General features: G+C 39.1%; 1 long non-coding RNA gene across 4 annotated transcripts in view; it reads right to left on the reverse strand.

The window, feature by feature from the left end:
- Positions 1-19926, reverse strand: part of LOC131041113 (uncharacterized) — a 28268-nt gene extending 8342 nt beyond the window's left edge. For all 4 annotated transcript variants that reach the window (XR_009372179.1, XR_009372176.1, XR_009372178.1 and 1 more), the window contains exon 1: positions 19096-19926. This is a non-coding gene — a long non-coding RNA (uncharacterized LOC131041113). The remainder of the gene's footprint in view (positions 1-19095) is intronic.
- Positions 19927-20387: the final 461 nt, after the last annotated feature.

Raw genomic sequence — 20387 nt, forward strand, 5'->3', positions numbered from 1 at the left:
TTTATTTTCCCTACAAGATCTTAAGAAGGATAATCAGAAAAACCAAACAATTGTATGATATGTCTGAGCAAAAGACTTTCTTCCATTTATATCTCAAAAACATACTGTTCAACCAAAACAAATTGGGCCTTTCACACAAGCCACCATGTAATACAAGTTTCAAAAGGTGACTTTGTTACCATGCCAAAGTTTGAAGATGGTACTTGCAAGCAGAAAACTATTAACAAAAAAGGTACCTGATAAAGAGGAATTTTATTCACATGAGCCCCAACTTCACAAACTGCCAGAGATACAACTAGTATGGAATTTTCTCCAAGCTATTCAAATTCATTTGCAATGTACATCAAAATATGTCATTAATATTTCTTCAAATGTGTTTCTAGTTGAAGGAGAATTTATAAGAAAATCAAATATTTCATTAGATAAAATATCCCTTCTATTTGCACCAGCCCCGTTCATTTTGGGTTCCATCAAGATTCTGTACCATGAAGTTATCAATTCCAATCTGATCTACAAGAACTTGAGAGCAAAATAAATGACACCTATTGAGTATCAATTTAACATTTGGGCACAAAGAATGCATAAACATGAATTTTTTTATTTAATGTTAATTCTTGTAAGTTTATATGTTATTATAACTTCTTACTTTCTTAATGATTATTAATATTATTATAAGGCCTAAAATAAGATTACTTTAAATCATGCATTACATTTGATAATAGTTTTATAAAGGTAAATTTATAAATAAATTACCTCCTTAGACTTAAGCTGAAATTGTTGTTCTAGGGTCAAAATTAGCGAGATTCCAAGGGCGGATATTACACATTTGAAAAAAAAAAATTTAACTTGACATTTATAAGTCTTTTATAATTGACTTCAAACTTTGTTAATAATATAACTAATGCATTTTCGGAAGACTTAGTACAAGTGTAAGTGGCACAGAAAGTCATTATATTACTAAGGTGTGCGTAGAAGATGTTGGGTTCAAGTTTATGTGGATTTCAATAGACCAGACTGTTTGTTACTAAGAAGTTGAGAAGCATAGAGAGTTGACTACATACAAGTACATAAAATTCTTGATAGATGTTATTAGCACTATACAGAACAGATTTGGTATAAGTATACCTGAATATTGACATAAAAGATGGTTTTGTAATGATGGTTTGACTAGAAGAAGCTAGATGCAAATCTACATGGATATTGCTTGATAAGATAGATCATGATTTTACTAGTTATGGTAAAGGTGAGAGAGTTTTATAGGTAACCACCAAGCAAGATAACAATTTGGTATATGAGACCCTCCAAGGAATTGCTTTTTCCCATTCACCGTATATTGTCTTCATGTGTACAACCCTACCCCACTATGGATTTGTCCACATGACTGCATTATGGAGTGCACATACTTTCACCATTAGGCCAACTCAAATTGTGTCAATGGCTATGCACTTGCACATTATGCCAACTCAAATAAGCTAGGTGAAAGTCAAAAGTCTAGGTGAATTTTGACTTAACATATGGATCATTATGTTAGTAAAACCCATCTAGAAAATGTTGCATGCAAGTTCAAGCAAGCATTGATATATTGAATCTCTATATTACTGAGGCCTACATGGAAAATCCTAGTTAAAGTCTAATTAGATTGCTAACAAAATAGATTCTCATGTAACAGAGGCTTATGTGAGAGGCTGTATGGTTTCATGTGGTGAACTATTTGACAAAATGCCTCAAATAATGTGGTTTCATGGAATACCATGATTGCCGGATATACAAAAAATGGAATTGTTGAAAAGGCTTTAGAAACTTTCAAGCAAATACAATTGGCAAGTTTAAAGCCAAATTCCAAAACATTTTCTCGCATCCTCATTACTTATGCCAAATGGGAGTGTTGGAACAGGTTATGATCATCCATCAAAGAATAAACAAAGGGGGAATTTTGTTAGATGTAGTTGTGAATGCACTCATAGACATGTATGCAAAATGTGGATGCATAGATAACATATGTAAATCGTTTGATGAAATGTCTCAATGAAATGTGGTCTCATGGAATGCAAAGATTGCAGGATATGCAAAAAATGGATTTGTTGAAAAGTCTTTAGAAACTTTTAAGCAAACACAATTTGCAGGTGTAAAGCCAATTTCCTCAACCTTTGCCAATCATTCCTTGCCTATGCCAAAATGGGAGCTTTGGATCAGGGTATGGACATTCATCAAAGCATAATGGAAGGGGGTTATTTCTCAAATATTATTGTTGGAAATGCAAGTTCTCCAATTTAACCCTTTGGTCTAAATTGTGTTAAAAGTTTCTATCTTAGTTTTCCGGTCTCTAGGTGAAGCAAGTTTTTCTTTTTATAAAAAATTATCTCTTTGGTCTTAAAGCTTATTTGTTATGTCAAAACCTTGAGGTCTTTTTGAAATGCCAAAATTCCTTCATGATGTTTTATCCTATGAAAAAATAACTGTTTTTTGTTTGAAAACAAAGGAATGGAGAAAACCACGTGATCTTTGAAAAGTTAAGAGTTAAGAGGGAATTTTAGTTCTTTTCTTTGTTGAAATATCTTCATATTTGGCCTAACTTATGGTCAAAGAGGAGTTGACAACTTTGTTGGAAGCAAATGCCCTGATTTCACGCTCATAGCTTCATGGTTGCCAAGGGAACATCAAGTTTTAAATGGAGAACAACAGTTTGTGCATGGTAACAGCAATTAGAAGTACATGGAAGCACTAAAGTTTAGAAGAGAGGTGGTTGCAAGCTTCAGATGCATTCAAGAAAGCTACGAGTTTCAACAAGAAGCAACAATCTTTTACTCAGAGCAGCAAATCTTGAATGGTGGATCAGGCAGATTTGGAGAAATGTAAGCAATCTCCTAAAGGGGCAACTAGAAGATAACAAAGAGCTTTCCAGCATGATTGGAGAGTTGAAAGGCAATCACCATGTTAGGTCAAGTAGGGTCACGATGAGGTAAGGGTTTTCAATGAAACTTACAAACCCTAATGCATGCATTAATAATGTCCTTTGTTATATCGTTCATGGGAATATAGTTTTCACTCTTATAAGTAATTTTTTTACTGTCATATGAGGGGCTTTTTTATTTTTATATCTTTTTGCCCTTTGGAAAGATATTTCATCAATCTATCCATTGTCAAAGATGAGGTATTTACTATCATTGGTAGCCAAGATCTATTCATTGTTTCATAAAAGTAAAAGCATATCTAGTGCCATAGAACTGTAATAATGAATAGGCAGTTATCTTAAACAGTACAGTAGCAGAGTGTTAATTTGCAAGAGGTTTTGTGACTGCATAAAGAGATCCCACACTTTTAAAGCATAAATACAACTATTTCTAGATGAAGTCGCCATGAAAGATGTAATGACTTCATTAAAATGTAGTCACCACACTAAGAATGCTCTCGATGATAGTTACTTTTAAGATCAATGACACTGATTTTTGAGCAGACATTTCAACCCCCTTTTTGTGGGATTTTAAAACTTGGTCGACCCAAGAGGGTGATTTTGAATTTCAAAATGTAGTTGGTGAACCACAACAGCTAAATCCAGATTTTAAGAAAGTTGATTCAGTCAAGCCCCTGATTTGAAAGAGAACTTGGAGACACGTGATATTTCATCACAATATGATTTGAAACATTTATGGGGATAGATATGATAACATGATATTTCATTTAAAAAAAATTGTTATTGATAATATAACATAAGGCTCATGGTTTTAACAAAAAAAGAATTAAAGCCCACAAAAAAAAAACCAGTTAACTATGCCAAGATAAGAAGATATAATGAATACAATTATTTATAGGAAACCATGTTTATTCTTTGTGCATTCATATCATTATCATTTTACAATTAGTTGCATATCATTTTACAATTAGTTGTGCACAGCATATCAATTATCATACATCTCATCTTCAAGATACATCTCACAGCATATCATTATCATACATCTCATTTTCATGATACATCTCACAACATATTATTATCATACATCTCATTTTCAAGATACATCTCATACATCATGTATTATCACATCATATTCATCACATATCAAATCACATGCATCTATCTAAGCTTTGCATCATCATCATCATAGAAGTAACAAAATCATATAGAAAGCATCATCCATAACACATCACATGAGGATAGAAGAAAATGGTGTCAATATATCTCAAAAATGATCAATGTGCAAATGTGTAGGGGAAAAAAGTGAGACTAGGTTAATCATGCCCTAATCCTACCTTTCGACACACATTACGGAATACGAAAGACCCTAGAGATATCGCACAATTGGCTACTTCTTTTGGTGAAAGAGAGAGCCACGGGATATCTATTAGGATTTCTATTCCCTTGTTGAAATTGTAAGATCAAGTAATGCAAGTTCAAACCCTAATCTCAAAATGCAAGTATGAACTAATAACAAGATTGCAGAATTGAGATTAAACAATGAACAGCTGTAAGTGTAAGGATAAAATAAGAATGCAGATATGTACCCGGAGTCGAAATCGGACTGAAAATGTTCGGGATGGGGGCAAGGGCGCCACTGTCCTGAAAACTGCACCGGAAACCACTGTTCTGCACCCTGAAACACTGTCGAAAAGTCGTCGGAAAGCTGTCTGTCCGGAGGACCAGGGCGCCTAGCGCCACTATCCCAGGGACCAGGGCGCCCAGCGCCCCTGTCTTGGTCTTCTGAGCTACAATTTCACATAGGGTTCTGCCTCAGCCTTCTCTCTCCGGATCTGTGTCCCGCGGCGTCGTCCGAATCCCGAAACCTACAATAATATCTGAAAAGGGGGAGGGGCGGCTATATAGGGTTTTGCCTTAGTCAAACCCCCGCTTCGGTGATTTCCACCTCCACGAATAGCCAATTTGTTTTGTAAAATGTATTCTGTGTGCAGACCTAGTGTGTGTGCAAGGTCCAAAATGCAAGAAAGCAAACTAGAGCAAACTAGAAAGTAAACCCTAATTGCTTGTAAATGATAATGTAAATGCTCTAAATCAAGATGCAATGTGATCTAAAGCATGAATAAATTATGTATCAAAGCTTATGCAAAGACATGAAAACAATACGAAATCATACCCAACCCTCGAGGGAGGAGTACGAGCCAATCTTCAGTCGGTAATCTCTTATTGTTCTTCAATGTCTTCCAAGCCCTAAGTGGATGAATGAATTTGATAGATGCTTGATAAAATGATGTTGAGTGTTGTTGAAGTCCTCAAAGATCTGCTCTTTCGCTGCATATGAAGTTCCTGAAAACAAAAATCTGATCCCTTCAAATGAGAAAAGAGAGCTCTTATGTATGAAACCCTAGGTCGTAAATTCGTATTTTGGCCGACCTAGAGATTGAATATCCCGCCAATTTCTTGGGGTTAAGCTTTATTTTATGATTGGATCGTGCTCCCAAAATTTCAGGAAAAATGTCCGGGACCATGTTGCACGGGCGCCATGGTCCCGACAACTTTTCACCAAATTTTCAGGGCCGTCGGATATGATGATTTTAGAGAGAATCCCGAAGTTACAGGTGATTTCGAGATGTTTAGACCCGGAAACCAACCCCCCCAAGTTCGAAATAGGACTTAATTAGGGTTTTTGATTAGTGGTGTATTGGAAGAATAAAATGCAAAGGGCACGCTTTAGTGAAAGGGCCCAACTTTATGATGTAGAAAATGATGAAATAGGGCCTTAGACATAATTAATTTGATTAATTAAGTGCTTAAGGAGAAATGCAATGCAGAATGCAAAATGCACTAAGGCGGGTGCTAAACTAGGTGCGAAATTGTACCACCCTAGCGAGTCTGTATAATTTATGACGCTACATTTAGCCCCCACTTTAGCGGTCATATGAGTACTACGTGCATATGCAAGCTAAAGTACAGAAAAGTAAACATTATTTGAAAAAGGATATATCCATAAGTCGTCGGACGAAGCCCCCAGCGGTATCTGCAGTACACAGTTAGGAACCGCACCCTACAAAACAAACGTTAGATCACAAAATCACCTAATGCTTACTAGGGAAAGTGATGAAATCTGTGAGTAGCTATATGCCCCCCCCTGTTTCGACTTGCTTATTTAGGGAGGTGAAACAGGGTAGCATGTTTACTTGCGACAAATTGTGTAAGAGAGCGTTGATGAGGAGTGTTCACTAAATAGGCTTCATCAGAGCACTTTTGGGAACATCCCGAGAGTAGGAGAAGGAAAGTACGATTCCAATGCAACAAACGGCTCGAAAATTGCATCTCCCAAACTCAAGTTATGATAAAATGAATGATAGAAGAAAAATTAGGGTTTCAAGAAGTAAGAATAAACAAACGAGAGTATATACTTCGAAAGTGACACTTGTATTCATCACTTTGTCGATTTCAGGATACTATTCAGTGCAGTGGAGCCCACCTAGCCATCACCATGCCTTCACGACGATCGGAGCGTCCCACGAGGATCGAGATCCTGCGCCAGGCCGTGATCGACGACGAGCCACTGGACGAGGTGAGTTGACTGAACGTTTGACTTTTGATTTTTCGCATGTTTGACTTTTCCGTGATCGAATGCGGACCTTGAATGCCGACCGAGGCCCACCTAGGGCGCCATGGTCCCTGAGGGGCACCCTGGTCCCCCCAGGGCGCCATGGTCCCTGACAGGGGCGCCATGGTCCCTGCAGGGCACCATGGTCCCTGACAGGGCGCCATGGTCCCCTCAGGGTGCCATGGTCCCTGACAGGGTGCCATGGTCCCCATCAGGGCGCCATGGTCCCCAATCAGGGCCTGGCGAGGGGTTACAAGGCGAGCATACAATGTATGACAGTTTGCATTTGTGATTTCGATGATTGAGTACTGATTATGGTCATGTTTTCGTTTTGCAGGGTCTCCTGTACATGAGAGAGCATACAGCGGGACACATTCTTCGCACTTTGCGAGATCAGATTCCACGGCTGACTCAGTCAGAGAGAGACACCCTATCGATAGTAGGATTGTGGTACGTGATTCTTATGTCGGCCATTCGATTTCATCCTGCGATGCTGATGGCACTGACGGAGAGATGGGATCCTGACACCTCTACCTTTCACCTTCCGATAGGAGAGCTGATGGTCACACTCGAAGATGTGTACCGTATACTGCGTCTTCCTATCAGAGGAGCGACAATCACATACACGACTGATCGGGTAGCGGAGGATCATCAGAGGGAGCAGATGTATTGCATAGGGAGAGTCATGCCGAGCGAGACGAGAGGCCGTATCATGGTCAGCTGGCTCTTACATCCTACAGGGGAGATACCACTTCTGAGATGCCTCATGATAGCCATCATAGCACTAGCTGTCTGCCCTAATGGGCGAGGGACACACATGCATGGGGGCCTCACATGGTGTATCAGAGCGATGGAGAGACACAGGAGAGTGTATGCCTGGGGTCGGAGTATGCTTGCGCATCTCTATCACGACCTGGAGGAGTATGTATTCAGACAGGGTTGTAGTTTGATGACATGCACACTTCTGCAGGTGTGGATCTTAGAGCATGTCACATGCACCAGGCCCGTCGGCTTTCCACTGAGTATAGCGAGCGAGCGACCTAGGGTGTTCGCTTATCCACTGACCAGCGAGTGGAGATTTGGAGATTTGTTATATTGGAGAGTGATTATTGACAGACTGACATCTGAGGTGATAGTGTGGAGACCTTACCTACTGATGCACAGATGGGATGGGATGGAGAGACAGTTAGCATGTCTACAGAGGAACCGCCTACTGCGAGGATGATATGCACACATCATAGTCCCTTTCTACTTTGATCGAGTACGGAGGCAGTTCGGACTAGAGCAGTGTGTTCCAGCCGATGTGCCCATCTATACTCGACACTCACGGGTCCTTCCCAAACCTAGAGCAGTAGCGAGACCGATGGTAGATGATATCGAGACGACAGACTTAGAGGGATCAGATCAGGATGTAGTCACTGACTATTCTGCAGAGCCTGGAGCACAGCGCAGATATGTTTCATGGTTCATGAGATCATATCCAGGTCCTATCTTTCCACCAAATCATCCGACAGGCTATCCAGGCCCATGGAGACATGGAGACCGAGACGAGGACGAGGGATCCAGGTCAGAGGAGTCAGAGGAGGGAGAGGATCATGAGGAGGCGGAAGATCCTGATCCACCTACAGGCGATCAGCCCAGTGACGAGGAGGAGGAGGACGAGGATGCAGATAGAGAGGAGGACGAGGAGGATGCAGGTGATGATGCGGATGAGGATGAGGATGATGAGGACGATGAGGAGGAGGATAGAGATGATGAGGAGGAGTCAGATGCAGCTCCCCACCATTCAGGAGACGATACCATAGCTCTGGATCCACCTCTTATTCCCCAACAGGGGGAACAGGAGGCGATACGGAGACCTGTCACCAGTACCGTCCAGCCTACACCCATCGTGGATAGAGTATATGAGCGAGGGGAGCCTAGCGGTTCTCAGTCACAGATACTACCATATCATGATCCCTACTGGCGCGAGGGAGATCCAGGTATAGTAGGTTTATATTGATTGATTAATGTTTTGATGATAAAGAATGGTACTAACAAAGATCTGTTCTACTGCCATAGCTAATGTGCAGGAATGGCGTTCCTTGATTCAGCAGGCAATGACAGACATTTCCATGATAGCACAGATCCCCAGTTCCTCACAGATTGCCTATAGGCCTCAGGGGAACGCAGGTCGGCATGAGAATTTGTTTTTCCCATTCCGAGTACAGGTAGATATATGGAGGGAGAGAGAGAGAGTCCTATCAGAGGACCTCCAGCAGGCGCGGCAGAGAGAGAGAGTCCTATCAGAGGACCTCCAGCAGGTGCGGTGGGACCTAGTAGCGGCTCAGACCGAAGCTACCACCTATCGTGCGATCCTTATGGATAGGGATCGTAGGAGTTCCTCTCGGAGTCACTCACGATCTGTATCGCGCTATACACCCATGGGTCCACCTCCACGGCCAGATCAGGAGGGAGCATCCAGTCGACACTCTCCAGCCACTAGCCCTAGAGATAGGAGATGATTGTATGATGTAGGAGAGGTCACATTTTGGATATACAGTGACCTATGTTTGTATACGATTCACACATATATATATGTATATATACATGCTTCTCTTTTGTCTCAAATGTGTTATCTCTAATGCTTAAAACAATGTATGTTTTGTTTTGATTAAATCTAATACATTTGGTAAATGTACATGTATGTTCAGAATTTAATTTCTATGTGATTGATTTCTCAATGCTCCATGATTAAATTGATACATGTGTGACTTAATTAAAATATTTAATCAAGTACAACATTGATGATAAGGAAGAAATATGCATTAAGTCTAAGAATCATATAACTAATGTGATTTAATTTTGAACTTAAACACAACATGATACGATTCTACTTAACACACATAAAGACACTGTATAATATGCTAGCATAATGGAAATGTAAATCTTTCACAATTTACATAAATGAATTCAAGACAAACTATAAAGTAAGAAGGCACGCTTGTCAGGAACGAAGCAATATAGATTAAACAATATAGCATTTAATTCTATTTTGCTTTAATTAAGAAACACTAACATATTATCCAATGTTGAAGATAGATAAGAAATGAAGAATTTAAGCATAATATCTACGCAAGTGCATAGCATTGATAGGTTCTTTAAGAGGCGTACTGTCTACATCCGCTATTTTGTAAGCACCTGATCCATAATCCTCAATAACGATATATGGTCCAAGCCAATTAGGACTAAATTTTCCCTTTTCGGCCGACAAGGCATTCACATTGCGCTGATTCTCATAAAGGACTAAATCACCTACTGAGAAGGAACGTTGAATAACCTTATCATTATAGCTTCGCTGTAGAGTTTTGTGATATGCTTGGATATGCTCAAGAGCGTTTATACGTTGTTCATCAAGCATCTCAAGCTGTTGAAGTCGTTGTTCTCTATAAGAGTCATCATCTATTATACCTTTAAGAGAAACCCTAAGTGATGGAATTTCTAACTCTAAGGGCATAATAGCGTCAGCACCATAAACAAGATTATAAGGAGTAGTTCCCATAGCAATTCGTACACTCGTTCGGTAGGCCCAAAGAGCGTAGATTAGCTGGTTACTCCAATCCTTACCATGCTTATTTACGGTTTTACGAAGAATTTGCTCAATTATCTTATTGGATGATTCGGCTTGACCATTTGACTGAGGGTAATACGGTGTAGAAAATCGATGTTTGATATGATACTTCTCGAGGAATTTCTTCACGTCCTTGTTCTTAAACGAAGTTCCATTATCTGAGATAATAGTGGAAGGTATCCCAAATCGAGAAATAATGTTTTCTAGGAGAAATTGACAAATCACTTCAGCAGTAGTAGAGCGGAGAGGAATAGCTTCTACCCACTTCGTAAAGTAATCCGTTGCAGTTATAATGAAGGTGTGTCCTTGAGATGAAGGAGGAGAGATTTTTCCAATAAGATCCAAACCCCATGCGGAGAAGGGCCAAGAAGCTACTTGAGAGCGGAGTTCTTGGGCAGGAGCATGAATCAGGTTATTGTGTTGTTGACATTGATGACATTTTTTAACAAATGAAAAGGAATCCTTCTGCATAGTTTGCCAATAGTATCCCATATGAAGCAGCCTATGAACCAGGGATTTACCCCCAAAGTGCCCCCCATAAGCACCCGAATGTGCCTCTTCAAGGGCAATAGGGATTTCCGACTTGTTAAGACAACGAAGGAGAAGACCATCATAACCCCTTCGATAAAGGACATTAGAAAGGATGATATATCTAGCAGACAACTTGCGGATTCTAGCCCTAGTGTTCCTATTAGCAGAATCAGGGAAGGTACCATCGGTCAAATATCTTACAATATGCGAGAACGATTCATCTGAGTCTACAAAGTCACAACATGTCACCAAGCTAGAATCATCTTCAATAGCTAGAGAAATAAGATTGTGAATAACGAAGTTAAGATCGACCATAGGGTCCTCTAAAGATACTAACGAAGCCACACATGCCATCGCATCCGCATGTCGATTATCTTTTCGAGGAACAGGTTCCATGGTATAAGAATCGAAATTTTGTAATAAAGAGATAGCTAGGTCTTTATATTGTGATAATTTGTCCTGTTTTGCTTGATATATTCCTGTTACTTGTCTTATAATCAATTGCGAATCTCCATAGATATGTATGTGTTTTATATTAAGAGCTAAGGCTGCTTTTATTCCTGCTATAAGAGCCTCATACTCAGCAATGTTATTGGTACACAGGAAATTTAGATGATATGACAAGGGAATAGGTTTCTTTGTAGGAGAAACCAGAACAACACCTGCCCCCGATCCCGTACGACACTTAGAGCCATCAAAGTATAACTCCCAAGTTTTATCTTTCTCTATAGAAAGAATGAAGTCATCAGGAAAGGATTCAGGGTTAGGGAATGAAAAAGGTGAAGGGGCCTCAACTAAGTGATCGGTCAACGCTTGTCCTTTAATTGCTCTTTGTGAAACAAATTTAAGGTCAAATTCAGTTAACATCATAACCCACTTAGCGAGATGTCCTGATAAATCAGTTTTAGAGAAAAGATGCTTCAACGGATCAAACTTAACCATGACATGGACTTCTGAATTTAAAAGATAATGTCTCAATTTCTGAGTCGCAAACACCATGGCCAAGCATTGTCTTTCTATCGCAGAATATCGGGTCTCATAATCGAGTAAAGTATGACTTATGTAATACACCGGATACTCCTTACCATCTTTATCATGTTGTGCTAACAATGCTGCGAGAGCATGAGAAGAAGCAGCTGTATACAGGATAAAGGGTTTAGAAGGTTCAGCAGGTTGAAGAATAGGAGGACTAGCCAAATACACTTTTAAATCTTCAAATGCTTGCTGACAATCCTCATTCCACTGAAAAGTGATATCCTTTTTAAGAAGTTGAGTAAAAGGAAAGGTACGATCCGCAAGCTGAGACACAAACCTACGAATAGCTTGAATCTTTCCTTGTAAGCTTTTAAGTTGAGATACATTTCGAGGAGGTGGCATGTTAACAATAGCATCTATTTTCTTAGTATCCACCTCAATCCCACGATGCGAAACTATAAATCCTAATAGTTTTCCACTATCCACACCAAAAACACATTTTCGGGGATTCAAGCGCATGTGATATTTACGAATTCTTTCAAAAATTTGTCGAAGAATTTTAACATGATCCATGCGAAGAAAAGATTTGGCCAGAATATCATCAACATAATCCTCTAAAATCTTATGCATATAATCATGAAAGATAAGGGTCATCGCTCGCTGATAAGTTGCACCGGCGTTTTTAAGTCCAAAAGGCATCATTATCCAACAAAACGTACCCCAAGGAGTGGTAAAAGCAGTTTTGAATTGATCTTGAGGGTTAATGAAAATTTGATTGTAGCCTGAAAAACCATCCATGAAGGATAAGAGGGCATGTCCTGCCGTAGAATCAACTATCATGTCAATGTTTGGAAGAGGGAAATCATCTTTTAAAGAAGCCTTATTTAGATCCTGAAAGTCGGTACACATTCTTATTTTGTTATCTGGTTTAGCCACAGCGACAATGTTTGAAATCCATGGGGAATAGTCAATAGGGCGGATAAATCCAGCCTCCAATAATTTTTCAATCTCAGCTTTAACAAGCAGAGCTATCTTAGGATTCATTTTTCGAATCTTTTGTTTCACGAGCTTAGCATCAGGAACTAAGACAATATTATGAGTAACGATCTTAGGATCTATACCACGCATGTCAGAATATGCCCAAGCAAAGATCTCAAGGAATTCATGCAATAGTTCTTCATATTGTTTCTGTTCCTCTTCATCCAAACATTTTCCAATTTTAATGACTTTCTCTTTATTGCAAGGATCCATCTTAATATCAGTGGTGTCACTTATGAGGAGATTACTTTGTTGAGGAGTATCCTTTAACTGAGGGAATTCTTTCACAATCTCGTCATTATCAATCTCTTTTCCAAAATAGGCTTCAGTGTTCAAACAATAAGGGAGTCCCCTATTGTGATGACAATGAGGAAGAGTGTCATAGGCTCCCAAGAACTCAGCTAAAGCATCGTCGGTAGGGAAGATATCTAGAGCACAATCACCCAAAGAATCCTCATCAATATACTCAGGGTGTTGTATTGATAAAGATGTAGAGATAGCATTAACACTAATGCATGGTCTTTTAGAGGCTTTAGTACATCTGCAGGGATTATAACCAAGTCCAAAGGCATAATGTTGAAAATTAGTCTCTAGAGGAACTCTTATCCCTTGTTCATTAGCACCACAACCTTTTCCATGATACCCATGCTTAGCGAAAATGCGAAAACCACGACCATAACGATCAGCCATTTCAGGAAGAGAAGGTGATTTTTCATAAGACAAAGAATCAAACTCTTCATAATTATAGATGTGAGGAGAAGAAGTTTGAGAAGCGGCCACAAAATTATTACTCATAGCTTCAGGTAAGGTTGATTGACTTTTAGCTTCTTCTTTCTTTTCAACTTTATGATTTTTAGCTTCTTCCTTCTTTCCAACTTTAATTTCTCTAGAAGGAACCTTATATTCACCTACAAAGGTAGGGTTAAAATCAAGAGATCCCCAATCATCTTCTGCGAGATCCTTCTCAGGATCAAAATCCTTTTTATGTGTAGTTTCAAGTCGAGAAGGATTTTCTTCAGGAGTTCCAGATTCATCCAAAGGATTTTGATCATCGGAAAGAGAAGACTCATCGATAGGTTTCTTGTTTAAAGAGTCATCACTAGATGAGGATGGCTTAGAAGAATCTCCTTTGGAATTAGATGTTTGTAGACAAGCTTGAAAATTAGTATCTCCCATCAAAGTATATGTCTTATTGTTATAAATGAATTTAACTTGTCTATGCAATGTAGAGGGGACAGCTTGCATGCTGTGAATCCAAGGCCTCCCTAATAGCAAGTTATATGTTAAATTTCCCGGCATAACATGGATAGGAGTAGGCAAAGTAACAGGTCCTACTGTGAGAGGTAAGGTGATGATACCCAATGAAGTCTTAGCCACATTATCAAAGCCACAAATGGAATGAGAGTCAGGCTCCATAAGAGAAGTATCCACATTCATCTTATGCAATAGATTGATGCTACACACATTAAGGCCAGAGCCATTATCTACTAGTGTTCGTCTTATAGCAGTGTCTTTCATGACAACCACAATCATCAAGGGATCATATTGTTGTTGGACTTCACCAGTAGGCAACTCATCTTGTGTAAACACAATTTGAGGTTTAGGATTCATCACGGAGTTAACAAAAGATGCTATATTACTAGATGTATTCGGTGGAGGAACATTCAAATCTTTCAAGGCATCTTGTAACATTCCATGATAAGCGGAAGAAGTTTGAATCAAATCCCAAAGGGATATCTTAGCAGGGGTAGCTTTGAGTTGTTCTATGAGATCATATTCCTTACCCATAACTTGCGAAATATGGGGAGCTTGAGGAAGAATTGGTTGAGGATTAGGAAGAGAGACTGGAATAACAGGAGGAGGATTAGGTTGCCTATTATTTCTGGTATGATAGGTATGGGCAACCGCATGATAACTCTCTCTAGTTATTTGCTTAGCATAATTGTAAGGACTTATAGGTTTTCTTCCTTGTACGGTGATGATTGGTTTATTCAGAGTACAAAAGGAATCATGATCATACCTTCCTTGGACAGTAAGGAGAGGATTTTTAGGAATTTGAAAGGTGGGGGAAGGATAAGCACCTTGGACTTCAAAGAGAGGCTTGTTATATTCATTCAAATTTATCATGTTAACCAATTTAGAAGTCTTGTTTTTGTTTAAAGGTTTCGACAAAGCCACAAAGTCATCAAGAGCATCATCCAACAAAGCATGATCATATCGATTAAAAGGTTTGTCTTTTGATTCAAAAGGAGACATCTCCTCATAGAGGGGATTATTGAAAACAACCATGTTACTAGATTCAGGGGAAGAGTGGATAGGAATGTATCCTTGAGAGGAATCATTCGACTTATCTTTCTCATCACACCTAAATGGCATAGTAACAAGGTTTATGAGTTTTTGGTAAAATGAAGGTTTGGCATCCTTAGGGTTTAAAAACTCATCTAAGGCTTCATCTAATTCATCTTGGCTATACTCATAATAATCATCAAATGCATGAACATTTTGCAAATAGAAATCTGACATTTTGAAAAGATTGCATACAATTTAAACACACAATGCAAAGAAACACAAGTTTTCTCTCTTTTTTTTCTTTTTTCTCTTTTAATGAAATGAAATGAAAACACACTAAATCTAGATCTAGATCTAATAAATGCAATGCAAGAGGAAGCAATGATAGATTCACGTCGGGTTCACCAAAATGTGTAGGGCAAAAAAGCGAGACTAGGTTAATCATGCCCTAATCCTACCTTTCGACACACATTACGGAATACGAAAGAGCCTAGAGATATCGCACAATTGGCTACTTCTTTTGGTGAAAGAGAGAGCCACGGGATATCTATTAGGATTTCTATTCCCTTGTTGAAATTGTAAGATCAAGTAATGCAAGTTCAAACCCTAATCTCAAAATGCAAGTATGAACTAATAACAAGATTGCAGAATTGAGATTAAACAATGAACAGCTGTAAGTGTAAGGATAAAATAAGAATGCAGATATGTACCCGGAGTCGAAATCGGACTGAAAATGTTCGGGATGGGGGCGCGGGCGCCACTGTCCTGAAAACTGCATCGGAAACCACTGTTCTGCACCCTGAAACACTGTCAGAAAGTTGTCGGAAAGCTGTCTGTCCGAAGGACCAGGGTGCCCAGCGCCTCTGTCCCAGGGACCAGGGCGCCCAGCGCCCCTGTCCTGGCAGGACCAGGGCGCCCAGCGCCCCTGTCCTGGCAGGACCAGGGCGCCCAGCGCCCTTGTCCTGGTCTTCTAAGCTGCAATTTCACACAGGGTTTTGCCTCAGCCTTCTCTCTCCGGATCTGTGTCCCGCGGCGTCGTCCGAATCCCGAAACCTACAATAATATCTGAAAAGGGGGAGGGGCGGCTATATAGGGTTTTGCCTTAGTCAAACCCCCGCTTCGGTGATTTCCACCTCCACGAATAGCCAAGTTGTTTTGTAAAATGTATTATGTGTGCAGACCTAGTGTGTGTGCAAGGTCCAAAATGCAAGAAAGCAAACTAGAGCAACCTAGAAAGTAAACCCTAATTGCTTGTAAATGATAATGTAAATGCTCTAAATCAAGATGCAATGTGATCTAAAGCATGAATAAATGATGTATCAAAGCTTATGCAAAGACATGAAAACAATACGAAATCATACCCAACCCTCGAGGGAGGAGTACGAGCCAATCTTCAGTCGGTAATCTCTTATTGTTCTTCAATGTCTTCCAAGCCCTAAGTGGATGAATGAATTTGATAGATGCTTGATAAAATGATGTTGAGTGTTGTTGAAGTCCTCAAAGATCTGCTCTTTCGCTGCATATGAAGTTCCTGAAAACAAAAATCCGATCCCTTCAAATGAGAAAAGAGAGCTCTTATGTATGAAACCCTAGGTCGTAAATTCGTATTTTGGCCGACCTAGAGATTGAATATCCCGCCAATTTCTTGGGGTTAAGCTTTATTTTATGATTGGATCATGCTCCCAAAATTTCGGGAAAAATGTCTGGGACCATGTTGCACGGGCGCCATGGTCCCGACAACTTTTCACCAAATTTTCAGGGCCGTCGGATATGATGATTTTAGAGAGAATCCCGAAGTTATAGGTGATTTCAAGATGTTTAGACCCTGAAACCAACCCCCCCAAGTTCGAAATAGGACTTAATTAGGGTTTTTGATTAAGTGGTGTATTGGAAGAATAAAATGCGAAGGGCACGCTTTAGTGAAAGGGCCCAACTTTATGATGTAGAAAATGATGAAATAGGGCCTTAGACCTAATTAATTTGATTAATTAAGTGCTTAAAGAGAAATGCAATGCAGAATGCAAAATGCACTAAGGCGGGTGCTAAACTAGGTGCGAAATTGTACCACCCTAGCGAGTGCGTATAATTTACGACGCTACAGCAAAATATGTCATGTTTGTGCCAAATACAACAAAATGATCAAAATACAATAGAGACTATGTCTCTCAAGTATGACTATCTCCCGAGGGTGATGGTCTCGTAGCAGATGTCCCAACACCAGGATCCCCAGGTGGATCCTAACAAACATGCCCTATCACACCTCTACTCTCTATCCTCAACCCGGTCTCCCTAGATCGACTTGATCTCAAAGCTATGAAACTTGGAACTCGACACTCCCTAGGAACCACATCCTCATAATGCCTCTGGTAGTACTCCGCCTCCTTGGCTCTCAAAGCCATCTCTCTCAGGGTATCTCTCATTGAGCCACCTGCTGCCGCTCTCTCCAAAGCCTCTGCTTGAGCCTCAGATCGACCCAACTGCTCCAAAACTATTGTGTAATTTATCGATGATGCGCCAGTAACTGTGTCTATAGGTGATGCACTAATAACTGTAAGGACCTAATCTAAGCGTCCTCTCGGTGGGTCAGAATCTGAATCTAGAGGGGTACCTGCGAAGTGGTACCCCCTATCCCTCTACCTGTCCTCGGCGCTGGTGGGGATAGACCATCTGACCTCCTCCTCTATGCCAACTGTTTAAACTCATCAGTCCCTCCCATAGCCGCTATCACCTCTCCTATCCTCTCCTCACCCCGTGTAAAATGATAATGATATGAATGCACAGCATATGTTTATTCTTTGTGTAAAAAAAATAAACCAGTTAGTTATGCCATTGTTGTTGATCGCCTAATTGCCTACCCATAAAAAAGACTAGATTTAGCCACCGAAAAAGAGATCAATTTTCTAATGTGCAAAACAAATTGCAGATTTCAATTGTAGAATCTGTACAATACTACTATTATATTTATTTATCATCAATGTTTATATAGTCTATTTTCTCTTACAATCAAAATGGAGGGAAATTCACTCCCATCTAGTACCTTATAGACCGTACCTTAAAACAAACATAAAGGAAACATATACATAACATACAACCACCATCAAAAAATAGCATACTCATATTTCCACCTGTAGCACCCAAGGAAAACAATAAGCCAATATGACTATACCCCAAATCCCCAAACTACTAACTACAACAAGAAATATACAAATTCTAGCTTTTCCAGGCCAACCATTTCCAAAAGAAAACTATCAACAGTATTTAATTTCAACAACTCAACAACCTTCTTACCTTGTGTTTTTACATCTCAACTTGCTACACTTGGCATTCGAGACACTGTTCAATCCAATTCCTTTGGAGAATTAGTAAGAAAAGGCAAAAAAAATCCCCTTATTTCTATTCCATGATTGGAGATCCCATGAACAGGATGAGTTTTTTGTTTTTATTATTTTTCTTTATATTTTCAAACAAAATCACCTCAATTATCAATAGATAAAAGGATTGCCACGCTTCAACCCTATCTCCATGGAATCTCATTGATGGGAATTGATCAATTCCAATGTTAGTAAGGAGATAAATACAATGGTTGCACTAGCTATAGCACTAGCTATAGCAATGTTAAAATTTCAAACTTATTTCTCTAGTATTTCTTAGGATACTCTCTATTTTCTAGCCCGGGCTGTTTCTCCTCATTGTTTCAATCATAAATTGAAAACTTGACGTGTTTTCTTGCCCCCAAAATATTTGCAGCAGAAAAATTTCTTGTAAATCGCACAGAGTATTTTAAAAAACTTGGCGAGTCAATGTTAAGAAATTGTCATTGTAAGGAAACACAACAGATGCTGAAAAAACACTGTATACAAGAAAAAAAAAAAATGATTTTTTTGTCTTTAAAACCCCCATTTGCACTTGTTCCACAAACACAACATGAAGGAAGCATTGTAGACCAAATTAGTACATTTTTTTAGGTGATTTGAATAAGAATTTTTTGGAATTTCAGATTGCATCAGGTTATAGAACAGAGACAGTGGGGTACAAAACTATCTCAAACTAAACTCATCTCAAATTAATTCAAAGATATTTTGATGCAAGCATTAATATCGATGAAATCTTGAACAAGGGTAAAAGTACCTGCATCCAGATATGCGCCTTGTGAAGGAGGGAGAAATGTGTGGCTCGCTTCTCAAAAAGCCACAAGAGATGCCAAAATCAGATCTAGATACGTATGCCCCAATTTAGATTCAAACCTCCGCACTTCCTCTGCATCCACGGTACTAAAAAATTATATAGAAATCCTCACTATTAATAATGTCAACAACCACGATCCAGCTCAAAATCAAAGTGAGATCAAAACCCTGATAAATTGACACACTGAATACATCTTTATCCAGCAACACGTCACAATTGGCATGTTTCTGTTTCACCAACAAACCCATCCAGACAAATTTCAGGAACACATGGTGATGGCCAGATGCGAACAATAGAACCAAGGGGAGAAGGATCGCCAAACCTAAAAGGGTTTTCCCATGCAAAGGGGGGAGGCGACAGGACAACATTCGAGGAAAGGGTAGAGCTCACAGCACCACAATCCGGGGAGTGTCACGGGCAATGAGTAGGCTGATCTTCTTTCTCGGGTTCTTCTCCATGCCAGGGGAAATGCCAATATCAGTAAAGTTGCTATTGCATATAGAGACTCCACCTTCATTCTATTGCATTCACGAGAAACCTAAACTGGATTGTCTAACAACAAGCAACTTATCTCATTCGAAAAGGGTTTACTCAGCTACATGTTGATTGTCCAATAGACAAGCAACCAGTCGATGAGCAGAAAAATGAGCATTTAATTGCCTACTTAAGTATAGAACCCCGTAGGCGAGAGGGTTGGGCAGGCCAGGGGGCAGATCCCCTTCTTCATTTGACCCGAAACCATCCCTATCTTCGACAGATCGATCACCTGTGTCTCCTTAGTAATTTAATAAGTTTTAGGGTTCAATTAGTTTGAGGATTAGGATTACAATTCAGTTTTATTTAATATTATGGTTCAATTTAAATTTATTAATTTTTTCATATACATCAAGAAGATGATAATGATACTATCTAAAAATTTATCAAACATGGTATATATTTTTAAATTTTTATTGAAGTAGTGTTAAGGTTCATAGTATAATATGATGAATTTATTTTATTATTATTATTATCATTATTATACTTTTTAAATTTAGTATTTTAGTAGTGTGAAAGTTTATAATATTATAGGATTAATTTATTATTGTAGTCACATAAATCTGTCCACTTATTTAAATGAATATTTAGTATTTATTTGATTATTTAACCATCAATCAATAATTAGTTAAATTAATATTTAATTAATTCATCTTAACCCTCTTCTTCTATTAATTAAATAAATTATTCAATTTATTTGA

The sequence above is a fragment of the Cryptomeria japonica genome, chromosome 4 (genome assembly GCF_030272615.1).
Source record: "Cryptomeria japonica chromosome 4, Sugi_1.0, whole genome shotgun sequence".
Taxonomy (NCBI): domain Eukaryota; kingdom Viridiplantae; phylum Streptophyta; class Pinopsida; order Cupressales; family Cupressaceae; genus Cryptomeria; species Cryptomeria japonica.